Raw genomic sequence first — 6,643 nt, forward strand, 5'->3', positions numbered from 1 at the left:
ACGGTGAGGGGTAGGGTAAGGGTGAGTGTTAGTGGTAGGGTTAGGATTACTATTAGGGTTAGTGTTAGGATGAGGGTAAGTGTTAGGGTAAGGGTTAGGTTGAGGCTGAGGGTTATGGTTAGGGTGAGGGTCAGGGTTAGGGTTAGGGTTACATTGAGCCTGAGGGTTAGGGTTAGGTTGAGGGTTAGGTTTAGGTTTAGGGTTAGGGTGAGTTTAGGGTTAGGCTTAGTGTGAGGGTTAGTGTTAGGGTTAGGGTTAGTGGTAGGTGAGGGTAAGTGTTAGTGTGAGGTTTAGGGTTAGGGTGAGGATTGTGGTTAGGGTGAGGGTTAGGGTTATTGTTAAGGTTAGGTTTAGGGTTAGAATTAGGGTTAGGGTGAGGATAAGATTTAGGGTTAGAGTTAGGGTTAGGCTAAGGCTTAGGCTTAGGCTTAGGCTTAGGCTTAGGCCAAGCATGTGGGTGAGGGTTAGGCTGCGGGTTAGGGTGAGGGTTAGGGTTATGGTTAGTGTCAGTTTAAGGATGAGGTTTCCGCTTAGGGTTAGGGTTAGGGTGAGGGCTAGTTTTAGGGTTAGGGTGAGGGTTAGGGTTAGGGATAGGGTTAGGTTTAGGTTTAGGGTTAGGGTGAGGGTGAGTATGAGGCTTAGGGTTAGGGTTAGGATTAGGATTAGAGTTAGGGTGAGGGTTAGCGTGAGAGTTTGGGTTAGGGTGCAGGTGAGGCTGAGGATTAGGTTTGGGTTTAGGGTTAGATTTAGGGTCAGGTTTAGGGTTAGGTTTAGTGTTAGGTTTTGGATTAAGGTGAGGGTTAGGGTGAGGGTTAAGGTTAGGGATAGTGTTAGGTTTAGGATTAGGGTTAGGGTTAAGGTTAGGGTGAGTGTGAGGGATTAGGGTTAGGGTTAGGGTTAGGGTTAGGGTTTGGCTGAGGGTGAGGGTGAGTGTGAGGATTAGGGTTAGAGTGAGGGTTAGGGTTAGGATTATGGGGAGGGTTAGGATGATTGTTAGATTTAGGATTAGGGTTAGGGTGAGGGCTATGTTGAAGGTGAGGTTTAGGGTTAGGGTTAGGGTTAGGGTGAGGGTGAGTTTTTGGGTTAGAGTTAGGCTTAAGGTGAGGCTGAGGGTGAGGGTGAGGGTTAGGGTTAGGATTAGGATTAGGGTAAGGGTTAGGATGAGTTTGAGTGTTAGGGTTAGGGTTAGGATAAGGCTTAGGGTTACACTGAGGGTAAGGGTGAGGGTAAGAGTAAGGGTTAGGTTTAGGGTTAGGTTGAGGGTGAGTGTGTGTGTTAGGGTTAGGTTTAGGTTTAGGCTTAGGCTTAGGGTGAGGGCTAGGATGAGGGTGAGGTTGAGAGTTAGGGTAAGGGTGAGGCTGAGGTTGAGGGTTAGCGTTAGGGTTAGTGTTAGGGTTAGGGTTAAGGTGAGGGTGAGGGTTAGGCTTAGGTTTAGGTTTAGGATTGGGGTAACGGTTGAGTGTGAGGTTTAGGGTTAGGGTTATGCTTAGGCTTAGGTTTAGGCTGAGGGAAAGGGTGAGGGTTATTTTAGGTTGACGGTTAGTGTTAGGGTTAGCTTGAGAGTTAGGGTTCAGGTTAAGTTTAGGGTTAGGGTGAGGGTTAGGGTTAGGGTGAGGGTTAGGGTTAGGATTAGGTTTAGGGTGAGGGTGAGTTTTAGCATTAGGTTTAGGCTTAGGGTTAGATTTAGGGTTAGGATTAGTGTTATTGTTATGGTTAGAGTTATGTTGAGGGTGAGGGTGAGGGTGAGGGTTAGGTTTAGGGTTAGGGTGAGGTTTAGGTTTAGGGTTAGGATTAGGATTAGGGTGAGGGTGAGGTTTAGGTTTAGGTTTAGGGTTAGTTGTAGGCTTAGGTCGAGGGGTAGGGTTAGGGTTAGTTTTAGGGTTAAGGTTAGGTGAGGGTGAGAGTGAGGGTTAGGGTTAGGCTTAGGCTTATGCTTAGGATTAGGCTGAGGGTGAGAGTGGGGGTGAGGATTACAATTAGGGTGATGGTTAGGGTTAGGGATAGGATGAGGATTAGGATGAGGGTTAGGGTTAGGATTAGGGTTAGGGTGAGGGCTAGGGTGAGGGTCTGGCTTAGGGTAAGTTTTAGGCTTAGGCTTAGGTTTAGGGTGAGCATTTGGTTGAGGATAACGGTTAGGATTAATGTTAGGTTGAGGTTTAGTGTTAGGATTAGTGTTAGGGTTAGAGTGAGGGTGAGGTTTAGGGGTAGAGTTAGGTTTAGGGTGAGGGTTAGGGTTAGGGTTAGGCTTAGGCTTAGGTTAGGATGAGGGAGAAGGTGAGGGTTAGCTTTAGGTTGTCGGTTAGGGTTAGGGTTAGCTTGACAGTTAGGGTTCAAGTTAAGTTTAGGGTTAGGGTGAGGGTTAGGGTTAGGGTTGCGGTGAGGGTGATGTTAAGGGTTAGGTTGAGGGTAAGGGTTTGGGTTACGGTGAGGGTTAGGATTAGGGTTAGGGTTAGGGTTAGGATGAAGATTAGGGTTACGATTAGGGTTAGGTTGAGGGCTAGGGTGAGGGTGAGGATTAGGGTTAGTGTTAGGGTAAAGTTTAAGGTTAGGGTTAGGTTTAGGGTGAGGGTTAGTATGAGGGTTAGGGTTACAGTGAGGGTGAGGGTTAGGTTTAGGGTGAGGGTTAGGGTTAGGATTAGGGTTAGGGTGAGGGTGAGTGTTAGCATTTGGGTTAGGGTTAGGTTTAGGGTTAGAATTAGTGTTATTTTTAGGGTTAGTGTTACAGTTATGGTGAGGATGAGGGTGAGGGTGAGGGTGATGGTTAGGGTGAGGTTTAGGTTTAGGGTTAGGATTAGGGTTAGGTTGAGGGTGAGGTTTAGGGTTAGGTTTAGGCTTAGTTGGAGGGTTAGGTCGAGGGTTAGGCTTAGGGTTAATTTTAGGGTTAAGGTTAGGGTGAGGTTCGGTTGAGGTTTAGGGTTAGTGTTAGAATTAGTGTTAGGATTAGGGTTAGGATGAGAGTGAGTGTAAGGGTTAGCGTTAGGCTTTGGCTTAGGCTTAGTGTTAGGCTGAAGGTGAGGGTGGGGCTGAGGATTAGATTTAGGGTGATGGTTAGGGTTAGGGTTTGGGTGAGGGTTAGGATTAGGATTAGGGTTAGGGTGAGGGCTAGGGTGAGGGTGTGTGTTAGGGTAAGCGTTAGGCCTAGGCTTAGGGTTAGGCTGAGAGTTTGGTTGAGGATAAGGTTTAGGGTTAGGGTTAGGGTGAGGTTTAGTGTTAGGGTTAGGGTTAGAGTGAGGGTGAGTTTTAGGGGTAGAGTTAGGGTTAGGGTGAGGGTTAGGGTTAGGGTCAGGATTAGGGTTTAGACTGAGGGTGAGGGTTATGGTAAGGGTGAGGGTTAGGGTTAGGATTAGAGTGAGGGTGAGATTTAGGAGTAGAATTAGGTTTAGGGTGAGGGTTAGGGTTAGGGTCAGGGTTTGGGTGGGGGTTATGGTAAGGGTAAAGATGTAGTTTAAACTGAGGGTGAGGGTTATGGTAAGGGCGAGGGTTAGGGTTAGGGTGAGTGTTAGGGTTAGTGTTAGAGTGAGGGTGAGGGTTAGATTGAGGATAAGTGTTAGGGTTAGTGTGAGGTTTAAGGTGAGGACGAGGGTTAGGGTTAGGGTGAGGGCTAAGGTGAGGGTTAGGTTTAGGGTAAGTGTTAGTGTGAGGTTTAGGGTTAGGGTGATGGTTAGGGTTAGTGTGAGGGTTAGTGTTAGGGTTAGGGTTAGTGTTAGGGCAAGGGTAAGTGTTAAGGTGAGGGTTAGTTTTAGGGTGAGGTTTATGGTCAGGGTGTAGGTCAGGGTTAGGTTTAGGGTTACATTGATCGTTAGGGTTAGGGTTAGGTTGAGGGTTATGTTTAGGGTTAGGGTTAGGGTGAGTTTAGGGTTAGGCTTAGTGTGAGGGTTAGTGTTAGGGTTAGGGTTAGTGGTCAGCGAGGGTTAGTGTTAGAGTGAGGTTTAGGGTTAGGGTGAGGATTATGGTTAGGGTGAGGGTTAGGGTTATTGTTTGGGTTAGGCTTAGGCTTAGAGTTAGGGTTAGGGTGAGGATAAGATTTAGGGTTAGAGTTAGGGTTACTGTTAGGGTTAGGGTGAGGTTTAGGCTTAGGTTTAGTTTTTGGATTAGGGTAATGGTTAGGGTGAGTTCGAGGTTTAGGGTTAGGGTTAGGCTTAGGCTTAGGCTTAGGCTGAGGGAAAGTGTGAGGGTTAGCTTTAGGTTGATGGTTAGGGTTGGGGTTAGCTTGAGAGTTAGGGTTCAGGTTAAGTTTAGTGTTAGGGTGAGGGTTAGGTTAAGGTGAGGGTTAGGGTTAGGATTAGGGTTAGGGTTAGGGTGAGGGTGAGTTTTAGCATTAGGGTCAGGGTTAGGTTTAGGGTTAGGATTAGTGTTACGGTTAGGGTTTGGGTTAGAGTTATGGTGAGGGTGAGGGTGAGGGTTAGGTTTAGGGTTAGGGTAAGGTTTATGTTTAGGGTTAGGATTAGGATTAGGGTGAAGTTGAGGTTTAGGGTTAGGTTAAGGGTTAGTTGGATGCTTAGGTCGAGGGGTAGGTTTAGGAATAATTTTACGGTAATGTTAGGGTGAGGGTTAGGTTGAGGTTTAGGGTTCAGGTTAAGTTTAGTGTTAGGGTGAGGGTTAGGGTTAGGGTGAGGCTTAGGCTTAGGTTTAGACTGAGCATTTGGTTGAGGATAAGGGTTAGGGATAGGTTAGGGTGAGGTTTAGTGTTAAGGTTAGAGTTAGGGTTAGAGTAAGGGTGAGGTTTAGGGGTACAGTTAGGGTTGGGTGAGGGTTAGGGTTAGGCTTAGGCTTAGGCTTAGGGTTAGGATGAGGGAGAGGTTGAGGGTTAGCTTTAGGTTTACGGTTAGGGTTAGGGTTAGCTTGAGAGTTAGGGTTCAGGTTAAGTTTAGGGTTAGGGTGAGGTTTAGGCTTAGGGTTATGGTGAGGGTTAGGATTAGGGTTAGGGTGAGGGTTAGGATGAGGATTAGGGTTACGATTAGGGTTAGGTTGAGGAATTGGGTGAGGGTGAGGATTAGGGTTAATGTTAGGGTAAGGTTTAAGGTTAGGGTTAGGTTTAGGGTGAGAGTTAGTATGAGGGTTAGGGTTACTGTGAGGGTGAGGGTTAGGGTTAGGATTACGGTTAGGTTGAGGGTGAGTGTTAGCATTAGGGTTAGGGTTAGGGTTAGGTTTAGGGTTAGGATTAGTGTTATTGTTAGGGTTAGGGTTAGAGTTATGGTGAGGGTGAGGGTGAGGGTGAGCGTGAGGGATAGGTTTAGGGTTAGGGTGAGGTTTAGGTTTAGGGTTAGGATTAGGGTTATGGTGAAGGTGAGGTTTAGGGTTAGGTTAAGGTTAGTTGAAGGGTTAGGTCGAGGGTTAGGGTTAGGTTTAATTTTAGGGTTAAGGTTAGGGTGAGGGTTAGGTTGAGCTTTCTGGTTAGTGTTAGAGGTAGGGTTAGGATTAGGGTTAGGGTGAGGGTGAGTGTGAGGGTTAGGGTTAGGGTTAGGCTTAGGTTTAGGGTTACACTGAGGGTGAGGGTGGGGTTGAGGATTAGAGTTAGGGTGATGGTTAGGGTTAGTGTTAGGGTGAGGGTTAGGATGATTGTTAGGATTAGGATTAGGGTTACGTTGAGGTTTAGGGTGAGGGTGAGGGTTAAGGTAAGTGTTAGGCTTAGGCTTAGGGTTAGTCTGAGCGTTTGGTTGAGGATAAGGGTTAGGGTTAGGCATAGGGTGAGGTTAGTGTTAGGGTTAGAGTTAGAGTTAGGGTTAGAGTGAGGGTGAGGTTTAGGGGTAGAGTTAGGGTTAGGGTGAGGGTTAGGGTTAGGGTCAGGGTTAGGGTGGGGGTTACAGTAAGGGTAAAGGTGAAGGTTAGACTGAGGGTGAGGGTTATGGTAAGGGTGAGGGTTAGGGTTAGGGTGAGGGTTAGGGTTAGGGTTAAAGTGAGGGTGAGTGTTAGATTGAGGATAAGTGTTAGGGTTAGTGTGAGGTTTAGGGTCAGGATGAGGGTTAGGGTTAGGGTGAGGGCTAAGTTGAGGGTTAGGTTTAGGGTTAGTGTTAGGGTGAGGTTTAGGGTTAGGGTGAGGGTTAGGGTTAGGGTTAGGGTTATTGTTAGCGTTATTTTTAGGGTTATGGTTACGGTGAGGATTAGGGTGAGGTTGAGGGTGAGGGTTAGTGTTAGGGGAAGTTTTAGGATGATGATTACAGTTAGGATTAGGGTTAGGGTAAAGGCTAGGGTGAGGGTGAGCTTTAGTGTTAGTGTTAGGGTGAAGTTTAGGGTTAGGGTTAGGTTTAGGGTGAGGGTGAGGTTTAGAGTTAGAGTTAGGTTTTGGGTGAGGCTGAGGGTGAGTGTTAGGTTTAGGGTTAGTATTAGTTTCAGTGTTAGGGTTAGGGTGAGGGTTAGGCTGAGGGTGAGGTTTAGGGTTAGGTTTAGGATTAGGATTAGGGGTAGGGTTAGGGTGGATGTGAGGGTTAGGGTTAGGGTTAGGGTTAGGCTTAGCGTTAGGCTGAGGGTTAGGGTGAGGGTGAGGGTTAGGTTAGGGTGAGGGTTAGGTTTATGGTTATGGGGAGGGTTAGGATGAGGGTTAGGGTTAGTATTAGGGTTAGGGTGAGGGCTAGGGTGAGGGTCAGGTTTAGGGTTAGGGTTAGGGTGAGGTTTAGAGTTAGAGTTAGGGTTAAGGTGAGGCTGA

Source organism: Dipodomys merriami, unplaced genomic scaffold (assembly GCF_024711535.1).
Source record: "Dipodomys merriami isolate MVZ:Mamm:240054 unplaced genomic scaffold, mDipMer1.0.p SCAF_96, whole genome shotgun sequence".
Taxonomy (NCBI): Eukaryota; Metazoa; Chordata; class Mammalia; order Rodentia; family Heteromyidae; genus Dipodomys; species Dipodomys merriami.